The sequence below is a fragment of the Zalophus californianus genome, chromosome 1 (genome assembly GCF_009762305.2).
Source record: "Zalophus californianus isolate mZalCal1 chromosome 1, mZalCal1.pri.v2, whole genome shotgun sequence".
Taxonomy (NCBI): domain Eukaryota; kingdom Metazoa; phylum Chordata; class Mammalia; order Carnivora; family Otariidae; genus Zalophus; species Zalophus californianus.
The window spans coordinates 132,732,575-132,759,905 of NC_045595.1; the positions used below are offsets into that span (position 1 = coordinate 132,732,575).

The 27,331-nt window shown below is 39.6% G+C and overlaps 1 long non-coding RNA gene across 1 annotated transcript in view; it reads left to right on the forward strand.

Annotated features, from left to right (window-relative positions):
* LOC113918116 overlaps positions 1 to 27,331 on the forward strand; it is a 75,006-nt gene that overhangs the window by 13,096 nt on the left and 34,579 nt on the right. The window contains exon 2 of the long non-coding RNA XR_003518445.1: positions 20,447 to 20,557. This is a non-coding gene — a long non-coding RNA (uncharacterized LOC113918116). The remainder of the gene's footprint in view (positions 1 to 20,446; positions 20,558 to 27,331) is intronic.

Genomic DNA, 27,331 nt, shown 5'->3' on the forward strand with positions numbered 1-27,331 from the left:
CAAGCTGAGGGAGAAGCAGGCTCCTGACTGAGCAGAGAGCCCGATGTGGGGCTCGATCCCAGGACTCTAGGATCATGACCTGAGCCGAAGGCAGACGCTTAACCAACTGAGCTACCCAGGTGCCCTGCACATGACTATATTCTTTTTTTTTTAAAGATTTTATTTTTTTATTTGAGAGAGAGAGAATGAGAGATAGAGAGCACGAGAGGGAAGAGGGTCAAAGGGAGAAGCAGACTCGCTGCTGAGCAGGGAGCCCGATGTGGGACTGGATCCCAGGACTCCAGGATCATGACCTGAGCCGAAGGCAGTCGCTTAACCAACTGAGCCACCCAGGCACCCCTTTTTTTTTTTTTTAAGATTTTATTTTTTTATTCGAGAGAGAGAGAATGAGAGAGAGCACGAGAGGGAAGAGGGTCACATGACTATATTCTTATAAAATTATTATAAAAACCTCTTAGCCTTGTGAGTCAATAAGCACTTAAATAAAAAGTGAAAAGCAAGCAAACAAAAAACTCCTATCCTTCCATGGCAGTATATAGGGAACTTCTGAATTCTGTTAAAATATGGTGCAGTATTTCATACTATATTCTATGAGTATTCTAGATCAGCACTGTTCAATGGAACTTTCTGTGACAATGGAAATATTCTGCATTTGTATTATCCATTTTGGTTATCACTAGTCCCATGTGGCAACTGAGTACTTGAAATGTGGCTAGTGAAACTGAAGAACTGAATTTTTAATTTAATTTAATTTAATTTAATTTAAATTTAAATAGACTTATGTGGCTAGTTGTTACCATACTGGACACTGCAGCTTTATACTTTATATTAAAATCTGTTGTTAGTTTGTTTCCTAGTCCCACTCCCCCCATATAAGCAAATTAAGTGTTATAACCAAGTAAAGCATGAGACCAGAAAGGAATTATTCTTGCCTTGTTCTATGTATTAATCCTTGGAAAGTTTGCATTCATTCAATTTTTTAAAATTTTTATTTATTTATTTGAGAGAGAGAGAGAGAGAGAGCATGAGAGGGGGGAGAGGGAGAGGGAGAAACAGACTCCCCACTGAGCATGGAGCCGGAAGCAGGGCTTAATCCCAGGACCCCAAGATCATAACCTGCGCCGAGAGGCTTAACTGGCTGAGCCACCCAGACACCCCAAGTTTGCACTCATTCTAATGCAGCCTTCTTTGAAGCTCTATCAGATGTTATTGCATCCAGTAGGAAGAAGGGCACTTCTACTACGAGTATTTTCTATGTGAAAGAATGCTTTAGAACGTGCAGCAAGTAAAAATATTTGTGTCAGTGTTTATCATTATAGTGATATACTGGAATCGATCCTGTACCTAACAGTGGGGAATTAGCTCCAGTATTTTATGATCCTCCGTGTAATGAAGGGCAAGGTAGTCGGTCATTAGATATGATGAGGAAATTATAATTTATTGAGATGAAAACAAGTCTAGGGTATATTTTCAACTAAAAAAACCAGGTTACTAAATATGTGCATAATATAGTCCTTTTTTCATAAATATAGGTGCAAATATTTATATAAGTTTTGGTTCAGTGGTGAATCAGTGTACCTGGTTAAGAACACGGTCTTCAGAGTCACACTGATCTGGGTTTGCAACCAGGCTCTACCATATAACATCTGTGTAACTTTGAACAAGTTTCTCCCCTCTCTGAACTTTGGTTTCCTCATTGCTAAAATGGGATGATGATATATATATCTTGGGGTTGATGTGTTAAATAATATATGTAAAGCACTTGGTACGGATGTAGTACTTAATCCATGTTAGTTGTTTCTCTAAGACTAGTAAGTGCAGGCATAGAAAGAAATCAGAAATGATATTGCAAGATCATATTCTGAGAAATGATATTCCAAGATGTTGAAAATGATAATCTCTCAGTTGTGAAGACACGGTTGATGTTAGTTTAATTAATTGGATAGAACATTGCTTTCTTGAATATGAAAAAGTCCATTAAAATTATGTATACGTGAAACTAAAAAAAAAGTGAGTAAACTCTGGATGTCATGGAGAAATATGCCAAGATAATAAATTGCAGAGCAGTATGGATAGTGTGATCTCATTCATGTTTGAAAAAAATCTTTTTTTTTAAAATGAAAGATAAAGTTACTTTTGGTAAGCGACACTGGATGACCTAGCAAGGAGAAGCAGAGAAATCTTTTAACTTTTACTTTATGACTTTTGATTCTGTTTTAAGCTTTTACTTGATTTTATTTAAAAATTTTTATTAATTGTTAAAATAATAAGTACTGTGAGATCTTTCAACAGAAAGAGAGATAAAAAGAGTGAGAAAGAAAAAAATTGCTTTTCATTCAAGTCTACCTTTGCCTAGTCTGAAGAAACATGGTTTTCAAAGCCATATAAAGGACTTTGAAATTTCTTCAATATTAGCAAGTTTCCAATTCAGATGAAAACCAATGACAATTCTGCCACTGTATCATAGTATTTGTGCAATGTCTTGTTTTCTCTACTGAAATACTACAAATGTTTATTGAGCATTTATTAAGATAAAAATGAGAAAGTTAAGAAAAGGTAATTCCCCATTTTCTTGTATTAAAGAACATTGCAGAAAAACAGATATGGCACTTCATTTATGTTCTTTTGGCCTGTTTCTATAATTTTTTGCCTTTTCCCTTTAATGTAACATTCCACAGACCAAGCTCCACAGACTAAAAATGTAGGTTTTTCTTAATACGGGATTTTCTTAATACGGAATATGTGTTCCTTACAGAATAGAAAAAATAAAACACTTGTGAGGCACCCCAGAAACAGTCATTGGTAATATACTTGTGTGAAATTACAACAGTATTTTTTTATGTCTACTATATTCCTTTACATTATCTTTAGACTCCATAGTGTTACCTTCATGAATCTATAGGGATTTACTAACTAATCCCTTATTGCTGTCAAGATTGTGTCTAGCTTTTGGTCTTTGTGATGCACATTCTTATAGGTGGATATTTGTGCACAACGATGACTATTCCTTTGGAATAAATTTTTAACGATGTCACCGCTGAGTCACAGTTCAAACAAGAATCTGGGATTTTGATGTGCCTCAATAAATAACTGTTGAAATGAATCAGTGAACGGCTGTGAGTTACAGCAAACATGGGACGTCTGTGGAAGAGGCATCTGCAGTCAGGCGCAGAAGTTAAGTTCCCGAACGGGATAACTAGGGACGTGCTTAAGCCACTCTGGGGTCAAGAGAGTAAAAAGCGTGGAAGAATGTTCACATTCTCATGAAGGCAGTGCACTAGCTGCTCAAGAAAGGAGGCTTAACCTTCTTATTACAGTCAGCTCCTGACACTCCTCTACAGTGTGTCTTGTAAAAGAATATTTAAAACAGAAAAAGAGCAAGTCTTCATCCAGCCTCTCTCCTGCAATCGTGACTATTCAGAATCTACTCATCTTTCAAAGAGTAATTTAAGTCTTCCCTTCTTCATGAAGCATCCCTGACTTTCAAGGATGTCTTCCTGTATTAATGCATAGTGTCTCTTGTCTTCATCTCCATGTTCAAGAATCATTTTTGAAACTACTTTGTGCCAAGCACCAGGCTTGCTTGTCACTTTAACCTTCACAAACATCAAGGGAGGTGGTTGTCATCACTCTCGGTTTACAGATGGGGCACTGAAGCTGGGCTAGATGAAATAACTTGCCACAGTACAAAGAGGCTGACGCAGAATGAAACCAGGGTCCTTCGCTCTCCCCACCTTTGTTGAAATCTATTTTTCCTAAGAGGTAGGAGAAGGCAGAAGGTGGAGCGCATGTATAAGTGAGGGGGAATGAAAGTGAAAAGAAAGAACAGTGGTTTAGGGGATTGTGGGGAAAGGTCCAGTGCGTCTGGCGTGGAGAATTCGGGCTGAAGTGGCAGGAGATGCATTTGGGAAGGCAAGTTGGGACCAGATCTTAATGAATGCAGAAGCACATAGCACAGCTCTTGGAACACAGTGAAATTCAATAAAGGCACTTGAGTTTTATAATCTGTTGAAGATTGAAGGTGTCCTTGTTAAGTGGTTTCCTTTCCTAGTTAGACTGTGAGCCCTATGAGGCCAGTGGTTGTTTCCACAGAGTTCATCTTTATATCCAAAGGGTCCAGCACAATGCCTGGCATGTGGTAATGCCATGTAAATCTTTGTTGAATAAATTAATCGACGCATGAACATCCTCTTGGGAAGCAGCATAGACAACACCAAGCCAAAAACAAAGCTCAATACTGCTTTTAGAATCAGAAGACCCCGTTTCAAATACCTTCTCTAGCTTACAGGGTGTGTGACTTTGGTTAAGTTATATAACCTCTTTGAATAGCTTATTCACCTGATGATAATACTCACCTCAAAGTGTCATTACGAGGATTAATTGAGATCACACTTTTGAATTGCTCAGCGCAGTGCTTGACAAATTATAGACATTCAACAAATGTCAGTTTCCTACTTCCACCTTTCTACTATCCAGAACTGAACCAAGCGCTAGGAGAGCATATATGCAGATTGAAGGGAAAGCCTCCATTTCTAATATTTGTTCCTATTGTCAGATCATGGTTCTCAATTTAATATTTAATATTTAAAAGCCTGGGTGACTCAGTCAGTTAAGTGTCTGCCTTTGGCTCAGGTCATGATCCCGGGGTGCTAGGATGGAGCCCCTAGTGGGGCTCCCTGCTCAGCGGGGAGTCTGCTTCTCCCTCTCCCCTCCCCCTCTCCCTGATCATTCTCTCTCTCTTTCTCATGCATGCACGTGCTCTCTCTCGCTCAAAAAGATTTTTTAAAATCTTAAAAAAAATAAAATAAAAAAGATGACTTTTCTTTAAAGCATGGGTTATAAAGTGCTGCATATGGTTCTCAATAAACAGATGTTGAATGAATGGAGGATGGATGGATGGATGGAATTGGATTTGAATACTCAGAATTTTGTCAGGGTATCCACAGCACTCTCAAGATCTAAGATATATAAATATGTCAGTCACTAGCTGAGTCATTCTTGAGTTGATTTGAAAGACCCAGCAAAAATTCCTTTTGTTTTGATTCTATTTGCAATATTTAATCAGCCAAACAAACTTGTGATGACCTAATTAGTCTCCTAGCTATCTTTTTTTTTTAAGATTTTATTTATTTATTCAAGAGAGACAGAGAGAGAGAGGCAGAGGGAGAAGCAGGCTCCCAAGGAGCAGGGAGCCCGATGCGGGACTCGATCCCAGGACCCTGGGATCATGACCTGAGCCAAAGGCAGATGCTTGACCATCTGAGCCACCCAGGTGCCCCTAGCTATCTTGATGCCAGAATAAGAGGACCCTGGAATCAGTAAAAAGGAACAAATATTAGGAAAATACCCTGTTGTTGTCTGGCTTAGATATCATTTCTTTCTTTTCTTTTTTTAACAGCTTTATTGAGATAAAACTCACGTACCATGCAATTCACATTCATAAAAGTGTTTATACATTTACATTTAAATGTAATACATTTAAATATTTATATACATTTAAAGTGTACATTTCAATAGTTTGTAATATAGTCACAGAATTGGGCAACTATCACCACAAAGGAGTTTTAGATCTTTTTAATCATCCTGAAAGAAACCCTGGGACTGTTAGCAGTCACAGCCGGCTCGCTCTCATTTCCTCAGACCTGGGCAAACACTAATCCACTTTCTGTCTATAGATCTGCCTATTCTGGACGGTTTTGTGAATGAAATCATACCATATTTGTGTGTATATGTTTTTAAGAATAAATTTATTTATTTGTCATAGAGAGAGAGAGAGCGCAAGCAGGGGCAGCGGCAGGCAGAGGGAGAGGGAGAAGCAGGCTTCCCGCCGAGCAGGGAGCCTGTTGCGGGACTCGATCCCAGGACCCTGGGATCATGACCTGAGCCGAAGGCAGACGCTTAACCCACTGAGCCACCTAGGCGTCCTGCCTTCTTACTGTTTTTACGATAATGTTCAAAACACTATATACGGTTTTCAGTGCTCAGGAAGTTTTGGCCCCAGTGATGGCTCTGGTCTGGCCTTACACTCTTTACCTCTTGTTCTCTGTGCTTCATCCTTACCATCATTCTCTCACTTCTGCAAAAGAACTAAGCCAAGGTCTTTGCATGTATTTTACCCGCTTCCTAGAGATGACCACCTCTTTACCCACCCACCTCTCCCCTCCCCCACTTAGTTAATTCCAATATATCCTTCTTATCTGAACGCAAATATTTTCTTAGAGAAGCATTTTCTGAAATTGATCTCCTTGTCCCATCTCTTCCCCATCCCCAACCAGACATAGGCTCTGTTTCATTCTCTGAGCTCCATATTTCTTTCCCTCAGTTTATAATTAAGCATATATTTGTGCAATCATTTTTAATGCTTTTTTTAAGTGTATTTATTTATTTTTAGAATCTCTACCCCCACCGTGTGCCTTGAACTTACAGCCCTGAAATCAAGAGTCACTGGCTCTTCCAACTAAGGCGCCAGGCACCTCAGTGCCGTTATTTATTTATTTATTATCATTATTTTTTAAAGATTCTATTTATTTATTTGACACAGAGAGAGAGAGCACAAGCAGGGGGAGCGGCAGGCAGAGGGAGAAGCAGATTCCCCGCTGAGCAGGGAGCCCGACGCAGGACTCGATGACCCGAGCCGAAGGCAGACACTTAACCAACTGAGCCACCCAGGCGCCCCCCCAGTGCGGTTATTTAATCAATATCTCTTTCCCCATGTAAATAGGTGTTGAAATAGGTTTTGCCCCTATTGCCTAACAATGAACACAGTACCTAGCCATTAGTAGATAATAAATAAATCTCTGCTGACAATATGAGTAAGAAAGACAACCAAATTTTTGGCTTGAATAACTAATGGATCATGAGGCCATGCGCTAATTTAAGGAATGCAAGATGAGGAGTATACCTGATTGGAACGAGGAAAAGAGAGGCGTTAAGTAGTAGGAAAGTTGCAGTTGAGGAAGTCGCAGTGAGCAAAAACAGCAGGAGGCTGGACTATAGATTTAGAGCTTTGGGAAGAGATCAGGGATGGAAATGTGGGTTCAGAGGTTATGTGCATAGAGCTTTTGGTTAAGATCTTGGGAGTGGCTGAACTTGCCCAGGAAGAACCCGTAGCATAAAAGGAATAAAAGGCAGAAGACTAAACTCTAGAGATACCCATATTAAGAAACAGGCAAAAGAAGTTTTAGAATAAAGTTTGGAATGAAAAGTCAAATTATGGGAGAAGAACTCTGTCACATGCTTCAGAGGGAAGCTTCTAGTTTGGTCATTTGGGTGAGGTGATGATCATCAGATCTTTCCATTTTAAGGGATTTTTGAGGATCCTATTCCTCAACAACTTTTCACCTACTGGTTTTAGCATCCATAAATGATCCTTGATTGAATCAATTATTTCACTGGGGTTTGCTCAATGGTGATTTTTACATTTCATTTTGATTTCTTCAAGAACTCCTACCAGCCTACACCCGCCCTTAACAAAAGTCCTATGTTCCTCTCAGGGAAAGATCCCCCAGGGCACCTCCCTCTTCTGTTAGCCCATGGCTGGAATAATTTACCCCGTGGGTTCTGGACAACAACAAGGCTCCTTCCTGAGAAGGTTGCAGGGGAATGGAGCATATGCTGGAGTGAGATGTGCTTAATCTTTGGAGAGTATATCCAAATGGATGAAGACTATTCCTTTTGGTAAATAACAGCACTCCTTCCAGCTGTATACCTCATCAACAAAAAATGCAGAGAGATGGGATTTGCACAAGGTCACACACCACATCCCTTTACAGCCAATCTCTAAACACAATCTCATTCTTCAGACAGCTTTCCACCACCCTCCAAGTCTAAGTAAGCTGCCCCTTCCCGCACACCCTTAACAGCACCTTGGTCTTTCCTCTCACATTGGTCAGCATCCAGAATTGTAATGGCCACTTTCCTTCCCTGAGCCCTCACTAGGACGTCAGGGTCTTTGACAGCAGGGGCTGTGTCTGTCTGGTTGCGTAGCTGCTTCCCAACATTTAATCCAGGACCTCATACATAACAGGGGCTCAAAAATTTTTGCTGGGTGAATGAATGATTAAGGAGACACAAGCGGGAAAACTGCATCTAGGGAAGTGAGAATAGCATTCTATGGCTGGAATCTGGAGAGGGAGGGAGCGTGCAGAGACTTGCTGAGGAGGCATCCAGTGGGGTTGGATTTTACCAGGAAGGCACAGAAGAGCCCTGGGGGCCTTCGAGGAGTAGATGTCAACCTTCTATTGGATTGGCGATTCAGAAAGATCTCATTTAATCCTCTTAACAACTTGATGAGATAGCTGTTCCTATCTCCATTTTACTGATAAGGAAATGGGCCTCAGAGAAATGAAGCAACTTGTTCAAGGACACCCAGGTAGGAGGTAAATGGAGTCAAGATTCGTGACTACCTCTCCAGCCTGCCTCTGGCTTTTTGTAGGAATGAGAATAGATTCAACAGCAGACAAGGGACATAAGCTCTCTTGGTCACGACTTTGACAGGCTCGTAGCCTGGCTTCTCAGTACTCAATCCTTTCAGCCTTTCTTTACTCATATAGGTCCAAGATGAAAATAGACGTACCCGGGCGCCTGGGTGGCTCAGTTGGTTAAGCGACTGCCTTCGGCTCAGGTCATGATCCTGGAGTCCCGGGATCGAGTCCCACATCGGGCTTCCTGCTCAGCAGGGAGTCTGCTTCTCCCTCTGACCCTCTTCCCTCTCGTGCTTTCTATCGCTCATTCTCTCTCTCTCAAATAAATAAATAAAATCTTTAAAAAAAAAAAGAAAATAGACGTACCCATTTGACTTCACATGATATAGCTGCTTGGGGGATAACTGTCCATTTGAAAGTTTTTCAGTGTTTGCATCTGGCTGCATCTTCTCTATCCAAGATCCCAAGGTGAAAATGAGTTTTAACTTGGTGCAAGGTCAGCGGCAAAGGTCTGTGTGGAGCCACTGCGCGTTCCCACAGGTAGTAAGACTTCCAAACTTTGTACCAAAGAAAGAGTGAAGACTCCTCTCCCTGAAGACTTCCTCTTAGGCGGCTTAGGAAAATGAGCTAAATTTTTATTTTTTAAAAAATTTGATTAATTAATTAATTAAAAGATTGTATTTATTTCTTTGACAGAGAGAGAGCACGCACATGCACAAGCAGAGGGAGCAGCAGCAGACGAAGAGGGAGAAGCAGACTCCCTGCTGAGCAGGGAGCCCAATGCGGGACTGGATCCCAGGATGCCAGAATCATGACCTGAGCCAAAGGCAGATGCTTAACCGACTGAGCCACCCAGATGCCCCTGAGCTAAATTTTTTAAAATTACAGCTATGTGCCAAGCTTTACATTGTTACTTCACTGGTCTTGGCTCCTTTGCTTGTTAGCAGTGTGAGATCACTAAGCCTCAGTTTATTTGATTATAAAGTAGAACTGGTACCTCTTTTCTCATTGGGCAGTGTATTAACTAGAAGTACAAGTAAAGAGTCTAGCACATGGGGGTGCCTGGTTGGCTCAGCTGGTTAAGTGACTGCCTTCGTTCATGATCCCGGGGTCCTGAGATCGAGCCCCACATTGGGGTCCTTGCTCAGCGGGGAGCCTGCTTCTCCCTCTGCCTGCTGCTCCCCCTCTTGTGTTCTCTCGCTCTCGCTCTCTCTCTGTCAAATGAATAAATAAAATCTTTAACAAAATACACATTAAAAAAAAAGAATTTAGTACAGCACTCAGCACATTAGAACCATCCAATGCATGCTAGCTACTATCATCATGATTTATTTATTTATTTATTTATTTATTTATTTATTAACCCATGTAACAACCACCTCCTGAGATAAATGGCATTATTACTCTCTTTTATGTAGGAGAACAGACCAGGAAGATAAATAACTTGACCAACATCCACCAGCTAGTAAGACAAAGCTGTTGAGATTTAAATTCAAATCTGATTCCAAAGCTGTTTTCTTTATTATTATTATAATTTTTTAAGTAATCTCTACACCAACATGGGTCTCAAACTCACCACCCCAAGACCAAGAGCTGCATGTTCTACTGAGTGAGCCAGCCAGGTGTCCCTATTGTTATTATTTTAAACAATATATTGTCTCCCACAGGGAGAAAAATAGTGGTGGGAAATGCTCAGGAATTCTTCATTTGGGGAAATATAATGAAACAGTTCTAAGTGTCCAGCTCAGAGTCTTGCTTAAATTTCTAAGACTTCTCTGAGGAACTTGCATGGGCTGAGTCTTTAAATCCTTCAAGGTGGTCTCCCCACCTGAGTAGGGAAATGGCTGCTTCCACACCCTCCTGGATTTAACCAGAATTTTTTCTTCAAGTCTTTGAAATAACTCATTATTTCAGCTAGAATAAGGTCTCCAAAAGTGTTGCATGAACTTTAAAATTGCCCCTTCTTTTAATAAAGGAACAAAGAGAGAAAATAGTCTAGTTACTTGTCTGATATAGCCCAAGAGAGATTATGTATTTTAATCAAATAAGGAGTTTAGATATCACCAGAATTGCCCTTGTTCTTTATTTGCAATTTTCCCTCTCATAAACAGCTTATTCATTTTTTTTTTTAGCCTACATGTTAATAAAAACAGTAGAAGAAACAATTGGCTAGTTCAAGACTGCTTGTGAAAGTGCTTTCACACACATGATTTAATTTTATTCTTACAAGAAGTGTGTGGGGTGTTTATTCCCATTCCCTTTTCACAAATGGGGAAATGAGGCCCAGAGAGGTTAAGGGACTTGTTTAAGGTCATTCTGGTGGAAATCCAGAGCCAGGATCTAAGCCCCGTCTTTCTAGATGCTGGATAAGAGCATGGGCTTCGGAGACATGCTGCCTGAATTCAAACCTCACTCTCACCTTTTACTTGAGTGAGGTTACCTTGTCTACCTCAGTTCCTCATCTGTGAAATAGGGATGACAACAGTATCTACCTTAATGGCTTGTTCTAATGATGAAACGAGTTAATATATTTATAGTAAGTAGGAATGTGTCTTAGCTATGATAGATAATCTGTCCTGGTTGTGACATAAAAGGATTGGTGATGATGATGATGATGATGACTCTAAACACTGATTTGTTCCATTACCTTATGCTAGATGTACACCGTGTAATTATGGAAATGAGTTAATCCAGGAATTAATGGAAACCTCCAAGTCAAGTTGGTTCAAGATTTTAAGAATACAATTATCTTAGAAAAACTTACTAATTAAACTTAAATAAATTTGTAACACCAGTATTTAGTCTACAAACCCAAAATAAGGAAACAAATTAGTCAGACAATGCTTTTATTGACTTATGCAAAAAACACGTTATTCTTTTATTTTTCTTCCAAAATTATATATTTTCAAATAAACATAAATGTTGTTAGAATTCAACCTGGCCTTTTTATAGCTCTCATTCACTCACCATGGGTCCCCAACCACCTCCCACAGTTGTATAAAATGTTCTCAGTCTTTCTGAAGAGATAGACTGGTCCCTTTGCAGATAGATCAACTTTTTTTTTTTAAAGATTTTATTTATTTGTCAGAGAGAGAGAAATAGCAAGCACAAGTGGGGAGAGGAGCAGAGGCAGAAGCAGGCTCCCTGCTGAGCAGGGAGACCGATGTGGGGCTCGATCCCAGGACCCTGGGACCATGACCTGAGCTGAAGGCAGACGCTTAACCAACTGAGGCACCCAGGCACCCCGGATAGATCCATTTTTGCGTATTGGGCCCACATTTATAGATATCTCTGAAACTTTGTCATACGAAATTGAAAGCATCCGTGTCTTGCCTCTGCTTGTTATGTGTGATCTCACGGGAAATACCATCCCTTTATGGATCCATTTAGAGGTAAATTAAGGAGCAAAATCTTGTTTTATAACTCTTAGGGAAACTAAGTAGTCTGCTAGATCCCAGGTTGAGTTCCTAAGAGGAGATTAAAAATATGGTTACTCTGATTTTTGTATGGGCGATTTCCCAAAGTCATATTATTTTCTTTATGTGTTTAATGCCTTCAGCTAAGTTAGAAAGAGAGAGTTTCATTTAGGTTGAGTAGATAATCCTGGATTAAAAATAAATTCTTACAGTATGGCTCAGTCATTCATTCCATGTTTATTGAGAACCTACTATATATTAACTACTGTATTCACAGATTTTATCATAATAGCAAAAATTTAGTAATTTTAAGTGCTCATTATAAGAGAATGCTGAAAAAATATTATAGACCACTGAAATTATGTTGTAAATTTTATTTAAAATCATGCCATTCAACAATGTGGTAAGAGGTTATAATGTTAAGTGAAAAATGAGTTATAAAAATAAATATGATCTCATTTTATAATTGGAAGGATATAGAGTAAAACAATAACAAAAATTCAAATCTAATTTTCCTACAATAAGCTGGCATAGATTTTGTGATATGAAAAATATATATATTTATTTAAAAGCATATAAATCAGTTGGACCTTAGTGCCACGAAAAAGGGAGATATATCTTTAGAATTTGTTTTAAAAAAACATAAGTAGTACTTAAAAACTTGGTGTAAATATGTATGTCTTCAAATGAAAAAATATGTGGGTGCATGTGTATGTCTTTTTTTTAAAGAAGAAAGCAGTGCATAGAGAAATATGTTTTGAATAATTCCATATTGTAAAAAATCAAAACAAGACCAAATAACTTATATGGACGCATATCCATAAAAGTCTGGAAAAATAATACTAAAATATAGAAATAATATTTCTAGATGGAGAAATATAATCAGAATAATTTTTTAAAAAGATTTTATTTATTCATTTGAGAAAGACAGAGAGTGAGAGGGAGAGAGAGAGCACAAGTGGGGGTTGGGGGAAGGCAGAGGAGAGGGAGAAGCAGGCTCCGCACTGGGCAGGGAGGCTGACACAGGGCTTGATCCCCAGACCCTGAGATCATGACCTGAGCCTAAGGCAGATGCTTAACTGACTGAACCACCCAGGTGCCCTTAGTCAGAATAATTTTAATTTTTCCCTATCTTTTGTCTTCTGCTTTCATTTTTAAAATGAGCATATATGATTTTTTTAGCTAGAAAAAAAAAAAACAACCCAGAAAATGGTGTAAAATAGATTAAATTGAATGGCAACGAAAGCAAACCGTCTCTTTGTCTGGCTCCTGTTAGGTGCTGTGCATTGTGCTGCTCTACCACATACAGCTTTACACACTCCTTCCTTGGGAGGAAGACCTGTAGCCAGCCTTATAGGAAGGAGACACACACAAGAAAAAACTTAAAAAATGTCCATCCTCTTGTTTATTTCTTGCCTACAAGGTTCCAGACATTGTGCTACATAGAGCTTTATATACTTAATTTTGTATGCTATAGCATCCCTGCAAAATAGGTCTAGTTGTACCTATTTTGCAGATGAAGAAAAAGGACACAAAGCAAATGATGTGTGGGATCCAAGCTTGTCTTGCTCCAAAAAGAGGCATACAAGTATCTCTGAGAAGGGAGAGAAGAAAATCCTTGCAGTGGTTGCAAACTGGTGACTTGTGTGGCCAGTGTAGCCTACAGACATGATTAACCAGCTCAAGGTTTTTTTAAAAAAATATTAAAATCTGGATGTCTTCACTCATGGTTATATAGTAGTTATGGACACAAGCTCTGTAACTAGACTCTTTAGATTTAAATCCTAGGTTTATGTCTCAATATAAAATGGGGGTTAATAATTATACATCATATAGTTTTAATAAAGATTAAATCAGTTTATACATGTAAAAAGTGTTGGCACAGTACTTGACATGTGGTAAGAATTCAGTATTTAGCTCATCTTCCATTGCCTATCCTGGAGATTTTCTATAATTGGAATCATATGTGGACTTCTGTATCCAACTTCTCTCATTCAGCATAATGTTTTCAAGGCTCATCCATGTGTAGCATGCATCTTCATTCCTTTTTTACGGCTGAATAATACTCCACAATATGGATTTACCCCATTTTGTTTATCTACTTATCAGGTGATGGACATTTGTGTTATTTCCACCTTTTGGCTACTGTGACTAGAGATGCTATAAATATTCACACACAAGTTTTTGTTTTCACTTCTTTTGGATATATACCTTTAGATGGAATTTATGGGTCATATGGCAAGTCTCTGCTTAACTTACTGAGGAGCCACCAAATTGTTTTGTGTAGTGATTGCACCATTTTACACTCCTGGCAGCAATTTATGGAGGTTCCAATTTCTCCCTAGCCTCATCAATATCTGGTATTTTCCCTCTTTCTTTTCTTTCTTTCTCTCTTTCTTTCTTTTATTTTTTAAAAATATTTTATTTATTTATTTGAGAGAGAATGAGATAGAGAGAGAGAGCATGACAGGGGGGAGGGTCAGAGGGAGAAGCAGACTCCCTGCCGAGCAGGGACCCCCGATGCGGGACTCGATCCCAGGACTCCAGGATCATGACCTGAGCAGAAGGCAGTCGCTTAACCAACTGAGCCACCCAGGCGCCTCTTTCTTTCTTTCTTTCTTTCTTTCTTTCTTTCTTTCTTTCTTTCTTTCTTTCTTTCTTTCTTTCTTTCTTTCTTTCTTTCTTTCTTTCTTTAATTATGGCCATCCTAGTATGGTGAAGTGGTATTCCATTGTAACTTTGATTTGCATTTCCCTAATGACAAATGAGGGTCAACATCTTTTAGTATGCCTGTTGGTCACTTGTATATCTTCTTTGAAGAAATGTCTGCTTGAGTCCTTTGCTTATTTTTATATTGGATAGTATGCCTTTTTGTTAATGAGTTATAAATGTTCTATATACATATTCTGGGTACTGGACCCTTATGGGATACATGATTTGCAAATAATTTCTCCAGTTCTGTGGGTTGTCTTTTCACTCTCTTGATAGTGGCCTCTGAGGCACAAACATTTTAAATTTTGATTCCTATATATTTTAAATGTGTCGCTGAAGATGTTTTTGAGTGTTGTGCCACTAAACCCCATTTTCCCATAAACCCTGTGGTTTTTATTACACAATTTTACATAGCATGGTGGTTTCTAGGGCCACCTATGTCTCCTTACAGCAGAACTAGGAAAAGACCCAGTGGCAAGAAAGCTTGGCTCGTTTGGCTAACTGGAAATGGTTCAGCATTGCCATGGCACCACCCTTTGCAGAAACTTAGATTAGAGCTCACACTCTAAGCTCTTGCTGTGTGTCAGGCAGTATTGGAAGCAATCATCACACACATTAACTTGCTAAATCTTCATGATAACACTTGGTGGTAGGTTCTATTTAAAATATTTTATAGATCAGAAACAGAGGTGCAGAGATTTGAAGGAACCTTTTCAAGGTCACACAGGGATAACTGGTAGAGATAGTCTCTGAACACAAGCTACCCCAGAGTGCATGTTCTTAACTAGACCCCAGGACAAAGGTTATTCTGTTTCTCTCTTCTTTCTTTTTCTTAAGATTGTGCTGGAGGGGGAAAAAAATGACACACACACACAAAACTGTTTTTCTTTTCCATCTCTTTTACCTTTCTCTTCCCAAATCTTTTGTACTTATTTTCCAATTATACCTGAAAGAAATAATTGCTAGTTCCCATCTCTGGAGAAGAGGCTGCTTAGCTCAGTGCCTATGAGCAGATGGGCTCAAGCAGTTCTAAGGCTTGATACCCGAATACCTGCTTTTCAGCCTCAGTTTCCTTTTCTATCATTTATTGCTTCTCTAAGATATCTAACAAAAATTTCCAGCCAAAACAGAGCTCTCGATTCCGAGTCTCTCCCCCAGCCCACCACACAGAACCCAATCCTGAATGTTTCCTTACCAAACCTTCATCAATTCAATCAATACCACCAATTGCTACCTTGGTGCTCAAGCCAAGACATCAGGGTCATCCTTGATTACCTCCCCCTGACTTCACACACATTCAGTCTATCACCAAGGCCTTTTAACTTGACCTCCAAATGACATCTCTGCCATGCCTACTTGTCTCCATCCCCGCCTTTGCTCTCCTACCCCAAGTCTGAGCAATCATCACCTCTGGCCTAGAATCCTGGAATAACTCCTTCATCTGTCTCCTGATCTCCTGCTCTTTAATCCACTCTCAGCAGGGACCAGAGTGAATGCCTTAAAATTTTATTCTGACCAAGCCAACTCCCCTGCATAAAACACTTCAAAGACTTCTAGCTCAGAGTAAAATCTAAACTCCTTACTGCACCCCAGTGAGGTCCTTCATACTGGGGTCTTTTTCCAACTTCATTTCATACCACTCAACCCTGCTCACTATGCCCCAGCCACGTTGGCCTTATTTCAGTTCCTTAAACAAGCCAGTCCCTCTTCCTCTTCTGCTGCTGCTTTTCTCAACTTTCTGATCTCAGCTCAAGTGTCATCTTCTCTGAGAGAATGCTCCTGATCTTCCTGCAAAGAGTGACTCCCCCCCGCGGGCTCTATCTCATCAGCTTAGCTCCTTCATAGCAGTGATCTCAATGTGTAATTATCTTGTTTGTTTATTTACTTTTGTTTATCACCCCATTTGTTTGTTTTGTGTCTCCTACACTGTAATGTAACCTCCATGATGGCTGTGACCTTGTCTATCTTAGTCACGGTGAGAACTTGACTAGACATGGTGGTCTCCAATGAACAAATGAAAGAATAAATGAAAGAGGGTCTCAACTCATACTATTGATATAAACAATGGAGTGTCTTCTAGATGTGGGGTACTGTACTAGTTGCTGAGATGATTAAGATTCACAAAGTATCTTGGTGTTGAAAGGGAAAGCAGAGACAAAACAGGTAAACAACTATATAAAATATCGATATAAATATGAGTATAAAGCAAGAGGAAATCATAGATAAAGGGGTAATTAAGTCTGGGAGAAGAGGGATGCTGGAGAAAATACAGAGAGCAGCATGAGCTGAGCTTTGAAAAATGGAAGAGCCAGGGAGACATGGAAGAAGAGGCATTTCAGGACAGAGGCAGCAGTGCGAACCAAGGTGTGGAGGTGTAACAAGGGTTCGTTGTGTGTCTGAGGAGCTGCATGGAGCCCAGAGTGATTAGAACTTAGGGTGATTTGGGGAAGGTGGCTAAAGATGAGGCCAGGAAGGTAGGATAAACCCAGTTACCCAGGGTTTTGGAGGGTCAGGAGAGTTTGGAATGTGTTGGACAAGGCAACAAGGCACTCTTGTGTAAGCAGAGGAATGCCATCTTCATTTTATTTTTTTTAAATTATTTTTTAAAAAATTTATTTATTGGGGTGCCTCGGTGGCTCAGTCGTTAAGTGTGTCCTTCGGCTCAGGTCATGAACCCAGGGTCCTGGGATCCAGCTCTGCATCGGGCTCCCTGCTCTGCAGGAAGCCTGCTTCTCCCTCTCCCACTCTTCCCTGCTTGAGTTTCCTCTCTCGCTGTGTCTCTCTCTGTCAAATAAATAAATAAAATCTTTAAAAAAAGATTTAAAAAAGATTTATTTATTTGAGAGAGAGAGTGCATGCACTGGGGGAAGGGGTAGAGGGAGAGGGAGAAAGAAACTCTAAGCAGACTCCCCGCTGAGCACGGAGCCCAATGTGGGGCTTCATCCCACGACCCTGGGATCAGGACCTGAGCTGAAACCAAGAGTCAGATGCTTAACTGGCTCTGCCACCCAGGCACCCCCTTGAAATCTTCATTTTAGAAAGTTCTCTCTAACAGCAATATGGCGGGAGCCAAGTCTGGAGACAGGGAGCTCAATTAGGAAGAGACCTAAAATATGGCAGAAGACAGGGCAAGGAGATGTGAGGTGCATTTCAGGGACAGAATCCACATGACTTTGTCCAGCTGGATATGTTTAATGGGGGAAAAAAAGCCAAAGAACAGTCTGTAGGTTTTAGTTTGGGTAAAGAGTGATGCTGTTAAAGTATGGCGGTATGGTTAAAGTCCAGTGAGCTCCACTCCTTTATTATAGATGTGGAACTTGTACGCTTTGCAACGAAGTGAGTTGCCCATACAGATAGTTGATGAAAGAGCAAAGCAACAGCCCAAGACACCTGAATTATGTATAGTGCTCCATTATCTGTGCCAGTGCTTCTCAAAAATATCTGTGGGAATCCAGATTTTTTTAAAAATATGCTCTAATTCTCAGCCAATATATACTTTTAAAAAAATAAAGTAAAAATGAATTATTAGAAAAATGATTTAAAAAAAAGACAAGCCTAACTTTTTAAATGATTAGATATAACATTACCTTTTCTGACTGCTAATATCGTTTCTAAGGGCTTACTTCCAAGTTCTACACTCATGGCTAACCAGCATGGATTCCCAGACCATACTTAGAAGTCTCTGGTCCACGTCATTCTGAAGGAGAAGTGAGCTCTGAGTTTCCTGAAGTGAGGAGACTAACAAAATTGAGACGAGCTCTGCTGGGCTACCATAGAGAATGATGCAGCCTGTCTGTCCTGTTCACCAATTACAATTTTACTCTCTGCTAAAAGTGTTCTTTCCACCGCATCTCTTGTGCATGGGAGGTCTTACTGTCACAACTGCACTGAATGGGGTCCCTTACAGAATTTTCTTCATAAAGAAATCATTTCCGGTAAACCCCACCAGAACAGTTAGTGGCCATCTTGAATTTCAGTCCCTAGGTTATTGGACACATTCCATACCTGGATTGGCAGTCTGACAGTCTTCTCAGTTCAATATCCCTGTCTGCCAAGGGGAAGAAAGGTATGACTCTTTGCTTGTTCATTCTATCCTTCTGCAAGGAAGGGAAAAAAAGAAAAAGTTCTCAAACATGGTTTGCTGGATTAGCACTGGAGGGAAGAGCTAATATGCATTTACACAATCCTACTTCTACTTGCATAATCTGTTGAAGGAAATGGCAGAGTGACATTTGTACTTAATCCTTCCATGGGGCTGTGACTAAGACTGCAAACAGCAGAGGGAAAGCACATAGGTGCCTGGAACATGGGGGCGAATGAAAGTTATTTGATAGGTAAGGGGCACCTGCAAAAAGAGGAACACATTTTTTTTTTTTTAAAGGGCCTTTTACCTCTATAATCCTCAAAACCACAATAAACAACCGGATTATTTACAAAGCTGGGATGTGAGGAATGGAGCCCAGGCTGGAGGGGAGATGTAGGACGATGGGGGATGAGGGGAGGGAGAAATGAAGGGGCAGAGAGTCATAAGGGCTTGGACGCCATGTGGACCCGGCAGAGTTGGGCGGTGCTTATTTTACACAAGTGACTGAGGCTTTTCTCCTGGCATCCGGTCACATCGTGTAGTTGGCATTTCCTTGTTCCTTATTCAGACGAGAAAGGAGGGCAGTGGCCTGTGTGTAAGTGCTCTTGGTCCTGTGAAAAGCAGATGTGAGGCCAGAGCACAGCAACTCCCCAAGCTAGAGTCCTTATTCTGCCTTAAGCCATTTCAAGTCTGAACCGCCATTGCTGTCATTTTGCTGGTCTCTTGAATGTCGATGTGTTTTAGTGACAGAATGATAGCATTCTGGGGCCAGCATGACGATTTGGGCCTTCTTGGTATCTACATCAATGTCCATTTGGGTGCTAGTGTTTGAATATTTCTTGTGTAAATGCAACTTAGCTGTCACTCACCAACTGTTCTAATAGGAAGACACCTCTGAGGGGTTCACTTGTTGGCCTTCGCACTCCAGGCGCACCTGAATGGCTCACCTCCATTGCCCTGATGTACTCCTCCGAATGCAAGTGCTCTCTCACCAGGCCTCCACCCCCACCTCACCTCCCGGTTATCCAAGACAGAGACACTGTTAGGAGACACTAGGACACTAGTAGGAGACACTATGGACCACAACCTTTTCTTCGTTTCTGCCTCCATACCCGCACATTCAAGCAAGCACACAGTCTTACCAGCTCTATCCTTTGCATATTTTTGATGGCTACTGCCTGATTTCTTACCTTATTATCTCCGGGACTATTATACTTCCTGTCTCCCTGCCCCTACCCCACATACACCTGTATCACTACCTTCGTTCTTGCCCCTCTTGGTGACATCTCCACTGTCACCAAGAAATCCAACTAAAGCACAACTCTAACCATGTTGCTCTCTAGGTTAAAAACTCCAATGGCTCCTCCTAGTCAAGAAGGTAAAGCCCCGGCTTTCAGCATGGTAAACAAAGCCTTCTTTGTCCTGTTTTCTGCTCACCTCTGTAGTTTCTTCTCTCCAGACCTTTTGCTAATGTCTAGTGACTTCTGAAGTAGGGGGCTTGGGGTTGCCTGGTGTACCTTACTACTTCATACCACTTCTCCTTTGCTTGTCTCATCCCCTGCCTGCTGACCCAGCTCAGGTGTCCTCCCTGACATCCCAGACTGGGGGAGGGACCTCAGTGTTCCTCTATCACATATGGTAGAAATTATTTTTCATGGGCCTGTCTTCTTTGCTAGGCTGTTAAGTCTAGCAGTAGGGATTGTGTTTTCTTCAACTCTGTGTCCTTAGAATATTGTTTAATACTAAATACTATTAGGCATTCAATTAATATTTAAAAAATTTTTTTAAAGTTTATCTATATTTGTTTTTAGTGATCTCTACATCCAACACGGGACTCAAATTCATGATCCTGAGATCAAGAGTCGCATGCTCTTCCGACGGAGCCAGCCAGGCGCCCCAGCATTTAATTAGTACTCACTGAAGTGAGTAGAATTCACATTCTTCTGTTTTTCCTCATTTCCTCATTTTATGTTTATTCTTTTGCATGAGCCAAGTAAACCAGTACTTGTTTTCATATACTAAGAGCATTTACTTGTGAGAGATGATGGTAAAGGGGAAAAGTACTTATAGTGAAAATAATGTATGTGTTGCGTATGTGTGTGTGTATAAATGCTGGATGTGAGTGCCCTTAAATTTAGATATCACCAGTGCCTTTAATTGTTCCATTTTGTTATTTTTGATTTATTAATAATAATAGTAAGTAACAAATTAGGGTCCAACTCCCTGCTCAGCGGGGAGTCCGTTTCTCCCTCTCCCTCTGCCACTTCCCCTGCTTGTGCTCTCTCACCTGCACTCTCTCTTTCTCTCAAATAAATAAATAAATAAATTCTTAAAAAAAGCAAAAAACAAAAACCAAGGGGAGACCTTAACCGCATGCATTTATAGACTATTTGGCATAGTGTTTGTCACAGGGTAACTGCTTATCAAACTACCTCTTCATATAAATTTTAGAATAATCTTATTTATATCTAGAAAACATCTTGCTGTGATTTTGACAGGAATCGTTTTAAACCTGTATATCAGTTTGCGCAGAATTGATGTCTTTACTATGTTGAATCTTTTAACTCATCAGCCTGATATGTCTCTCCATTTGCTTAGATCTTCTTTGATTTATTTCATCAATGTTTTATACATATAAATCTTATACATATTTTCTTAGACTGACACGTAAATGGGATGCCTAGGTGGCTCAGTTGTTAAGCGTCTGCCTTCAGCTCAGGTCATGATCCCAGGGTCCTGGGATCGAGTCCCACATTGGGGTCCTAGCTCAGCAGGGAACTTGCTTCTCCCTCTGCATGCTGCTCCCCCTGCTTGTGCGCTCTTTCTCTCTCTCTCTCTCTCTGACAAATAAATAAATAAAATCTTAAAAAAAAAGATTGACACCTAAGTATTTCTTTTTGGGGAAATCATTATAAATGGCATTGTACTTCTAATATTGGTGTCCATGTGTTCATTGCTAGTATAAAGAAATACAATTGATGTTTGTAGTTTACATCCTGTGCTGAACTCACTTATTTGTTCTAGGAATTTTTTTGTAGATTTCTTGGGATTTTCTATGTAAACAATCATGTCATCTTCAAATAGGGACAGTTTTACCTTTTCCTTTCTGATCTCTATGCCTTTTATCCATGTTTTTTGACTTTTTCCACTGGTTAAAATCTCTAGCCCTGTGTTGAATAAGAGTAATGAGAGTGGACATCCTTCTCTTGTTCCTGATCTTAGAAAAAAAAGCATGCAGTCTTTCTCCACTAGATATAATGTTACCTGTGGGTTCTTAGTGGCTGTTCTTTATCAAGTTGAGGAAGGTCTCCTCTAATACTTTTTTTTTAAGTTTTTATCATGAATAGGTGTTGAATTTTGTCCAATTATTTTTCTGTATCCATTGATATGATCATGTGATTTTTTTCTTCTCTAACCTGTTAACGTGGTAGATTACATTAATTGGTTTTTGAATATTGAACCAGGCTTGCATGCCCGGAATAAACTCCACTTAGTCATGTGAATCATTCTTCTTATATATTGCTGAATTCCATTTGCTAATGGTTTGTTAAGGGTTTTTATGTTTATATTCATGAGGGATGTTGGCCTGTAGCTTTTTGGGTTTTTTGTTGTTGTTGTTTTGTACTGTCTTTGTTTAATTTTGATATCAGGGTAATACTCTGTAAAATTAATTCAGAAGTTTCTCTTACTCATATTTTCTGGAAAGAAATTGTGTAGAATTGGTGTTCAATCTTCTTTAAACATTTACTCGAATTCTCTAGTGAAGTTACTTGGGGAGTTTTAAAATTAGGAGTTCAATTTCCTTAATAGTCCTAGGACTATTCAAATTATCCATATTGGGTGAGTAGTGTATTATTTGAGGGCTTATTACATTTTATTTAACTTGTCAAATTTATGTGTATAGAGTTGATCATAGTATTCCCTTATTATCCTTTTGTTGTCAACAGGGTTTGTAGAGATATTCTCTGTTTCGTTCCCAATATTAGAAATTTATATCTTCCCTCTTTTCTTTGTCAGTTTTGCTAGAAGTTTGTCAATTTTATTGATTTTTTCAAATAATCAACTCTTTGTTTCACTAATTTTCTCTAATTTTTTCCTTTTCTATTTCATTGATATCTGCTCGTAACTGTCCCCTAAATATTAATATATTTTCTTTTTTTAAATATTAATGTATTTTCATTCTGTTCAGTGTATTTTTTATTTCCCTTGATACTTTCTCTTTGACTCATGGATTATTTAAAATTATCTTGTGTAGTTTCTAAGTCTTTGGAGATTTTCCTATTATCTTGCTGTTGTTGATTTGTAGTTTGACCTCATTTTGGTTGGAGAGTACATTTTGTATGATTTCAATTTTTTAAAATATGTTGAAATTTTTTTAAGGACCAAGATATAATCTATCTTGGTATGTGTTCCATGGGCATGTAAAAAGAATATATATGCTGTTATTGTTGGGTGGAATGTTCTATAAATGATGAGTAGATCCTGTTGGCTGAGAGTGTTGAAGACTCCTATCCTTGCTGGCTTTTGTCTATTTTTCTATCAGTTGTTGAGAGCGGATATTGAAGTCTCTAAGTATAATGGCGAATTTGTCTATTTCCCCTTCTAGTTTTACCAGTTTTCCTCACATATTGCCTCACATATTTGCACATTGTGTTGTTTGGTGTATACACAGGATTGCTATCTCTTCTTGGTGGATTGACTCTTTATTGTTATAATGTACCTTTCTGTCTCTGCTAGTTTTCTTTGCTCTGAAGTCTACTTTATCTGATATTAAAATAACCACCTCTGCTTTTCTTTGATTGATGTTTACATGACATATCTTTTATATCCTTTTACTTTCAGCCTGCTTATATCATTATATTTGAAATGAGTTTCTTGCAGACAGCATATAGCTGGGTCATGTTTTTAATCTGGTCTGTCACTTTCTGCCTTTTAATTCTGTGTATTTAGACCATTTATATTTAATGTAACTGTGGTTATATAATATGGTTTTAATCTGCTCTTTTGTATTTCATTTTCTGTTTTCCATTTCTGTTTTCTTCTTCCTGCCTTTCTGTGAGTTATTTGAATATGGTAGCCACTGGACATATGTAGCTCCATAGTACATATAATGTGGCTGGTACAACTGAGGAATTGAACTTTTAATTTAAGTCAATTTAAATTTAAATAGCCACAATTGGCTAGTGGCTACCATATTGGACAGTGTAGTTCCAGATAAAGGATGAGGTAAATTCTTTGGCTGAGAGTAAAGCTGGGAGGTGAGAGTATGGAGAGAAGTTGGAAGTTTCAGAAGACATGGCAAGATATAAAGGAGTCCTCTTGATTAGTGGTCATGACTGGTCAGCATAGGTGTGTGATTTTCTTCTGCAGAATTCAGTGGCAGGAAAATCATATCATAAAAATATTATGACACCAAAGCTGAAAATCTCTTTAGAGAGACAAACTCCTCACACCTCTAGTTTTCCAGCTGATGAATCAAGTGATTGTTAAAAAAGTTACTGGCCCAAGGTATCATGACAACCAGCTGGCACAACCAGGTCCTTTGGCATTTTTTCCCTCAAGATGAATACTTGTTCCTCAATTTGTCTGCCTCCCTTTGGCACCTTCTATCTGAACAATTCATGGCTACAGGCAAAAGCTTTAGTATTCTCTGAAATTAGACCTGCTCTGGGACCCAGACTGATCTCAGCAAAAGATGTGATTCCCAATATTTCTCGTTTATAAAATGTGAATGGATATTTTGTCTCCTTTCATGTTAAGCTATTTTCCTTTTGCTTCTTTTGTGCCCATCAAGAGTCTTGCTACCTTAACAGAAGCAGAGAAGCTGCAACCAGATAAATTATACAGGAAAGTGATGCCTCGGGAATGGCAAGACCAATTCTTCAACTGCTTCTTCATAGTTTCTAAAACATGCAAGATGATTGGTTGTGTTCCCTTATTCCCTGATAATTTGGACACTGAGTCTTCCATTATCTGGCCTGGTCTTGTGGGGAGTATATTGCAATACAACCTGTTCATGTACCTGCCTATACCACTGTCGGTCATCTGGAGAGAATCCTTTACCTCCATGAAAGAGGAGCACGATTGTATATCTCTCCCATTTTTGTCTCAGTGTTTAAAGTCATTTCTTTGACTATTTTCTGTCTTCTATAATAGACAGATCATTAGTCTTTAATAAGAAAGGAGAAAAGGAAAATAAATGATCATTTATTAACATCCTACTTTGTGACAAGTGTTATCTCAAAAATCATTTATTATCCAACAAATAGGATATACACAATCTGACAAAATGAATAGAGGATACCTAAACGATGACAAGAGGGTACATGTTTATTTTATTTTATTTTTAAGATTTTATTTATTTATTTGAGAGAGAGTGAGAGAGAGAGATCACAGGCAGGGGGCAAGGGTAGAGGGAGAAGCCGACTCCACCCTGAACAGGGAGCTAGTTATGGGACTCACTCCCAGGACCCTGGGATCATGACCTGAGCCAAAGGCGGACGCTTACCTGACTGAGCCACCCAGGTGCCCAAGAAGGTCCATGTTTAAAAGGAACTCATAGTCTACTGAGAGTAACAGATAATGTTTAAGGAGAAATAGCAGAATAAATAATACTATAAGAAAGTTTAATAATCGGGGTGCCTGGGTGGCTCAGTTGGTTAAGCGACTGCCTGCAGCTCAGGTTATGGTCTCAGGGTCCTGGGATTTAGTCCTGTGTCGGGCTCCCTACTCAGAGGGGGGGTCTGCTTCTTCCTCTTTTACTCCCCCTGCTTGTGTTCTCTCTCTCTTTCTCTGTCTCTCTCTCTGTCAAATAAATAAATAAAATCTTAAAAAAAAAAGAAAGCTTAACAATCCTCAAAGTATTTTTATTCCCACTTTACAGATTCAGAAACTGAGGCCACCAGAGGGCAAGGGATGAATTCATGGTTAGAGTCAGAACCAGGATTTCAACTCAGGATTCAAATCATACCAAAACAACTTTCCTTAGAACAACAACAACAACAACAACAAACTTTCAGAAAAATGCACTTCACATTGTATTTGAAATGTCAGGCTTAGAATATAAGAAATAATTAACATATATCATTAAAATTTTTTTTTGTTATGCTCTAAAATACTAGCAGGAAAAATCATCACTTTGACTCAATCTTTAAAAGACACAGGAGTTGGAGTCTGTTTTTTTTTTTTTAAGATTTTATTTATTTTTTTGAGAGAGAGACAGAGCATGAGCAGGAGGAAGGGCAGAGGGAGAAGCAGGTTCCCAGCTGAGCAGGGAAACCCAAGCTAGATCCAAGGACCCTGAGATCATGACCCGAGCCAAAGGCAGCTGCTTACCCGACTGAGCCATCCAGGCATCGCAGGAATTGGAGTCTGATAAAATGAGTACCAGGAATGAGTCAGGCAGAAAGCCACTGAAATTCACCCCTGGCTTCCAAAAACTGTAGCTGTGTGATATGGACTTTTCATGTTATGTCTTCTAAACTTGAGGTCTCGTATCTTTAAAGAAACAGTAAGAAACACCTCACCTGGGTGAGGATTATGCATGAAATGTTTAGGGAGGTAGGAGATATGGATGACTTTGAATCAAGCAATTTCGTTCTGGCTTTCCTCTAGGATTTAATTTTACTTTATTTGGTTTGTTTACTTGTTAAAAAACATAGTTAAGGGGTTGAACAGAGGGAGGAAGCAGTGGGATGGGGGAAGGAATGAGGAGCATTCCATTAATGAGAAGAGTATGGATTTGTAATTTGTAAAACGGAAGTTTTAGCTTTAGAATTGCAAAGTGGACACTGACAGAGGGTGGAGCTCCATGGGGCTTCACACCCTGGCACCTGGGCATGACTTCACAAGAATCTATAGACTTAACAAATTAAAACCACTATTATCTCTAATGCCATTTCTAACCAGCGCATCCTACACAGTAATATGAGGTGTTTTTGCTTGGAACCACTGGATGAGCTACAAATTGACTTAAATTAGTTGACACAAGGCAATTTTGGTTGAGTTAAATTGACCTAGCAAAATGCAAAATCATCCTAACAATGGGGCTGTTCATTTCACTTTGGGGGGCCTGAATACAATGGGAACCCCCACACTGTCTAATGACATCTCTGGGTGTGCCACTCTCCAAATTAGTGCTTCCCTGAATAATAAAGCAGCACTTTCTAGAAAGTGCTGAATGGCCAACCCTAGGAAGCCATTATGCAAATTACTGCCTCCAGAAATGGATTGCTTCTTGAGGATGCCAAGCCATAGCAAAGACACTTTTGAGGACCTGCCCACAGATAGTTAGGTAACTTGAGAACACAAGAGTTTCCACAAAGGCCTTAGGGGAGGCCACCAGTCTCCCCATATCTACAGTCATTTGGACCTGGGTAAGCATGGGCTTGAGTAGAAAAGCACTGAATTCCCACTTTCTCCATCCTGGTACTAGGGTCATTTGTGTGCTGGAAAATTTGCATCCATAGCAATGCCCTGCGTGGGACCTGACCTCTCCATCCCAGTTGGCTGTGGAAGGAAGCCAAGGGAGGGGGTGGGGGTGTTTGTTAGTGCATTTATTTGCATTTGCCATTTTTATTTGCCTCAGGGACCTTAGAGTGCAGGCCTCCTTAAGCATGAACTGTTAAAGTCTGCTGTTAGCTTTTGTGGACTGGTCTAGCCAAGAGTTGTTTTAGCTCAAATGGGGAGATGGGGGT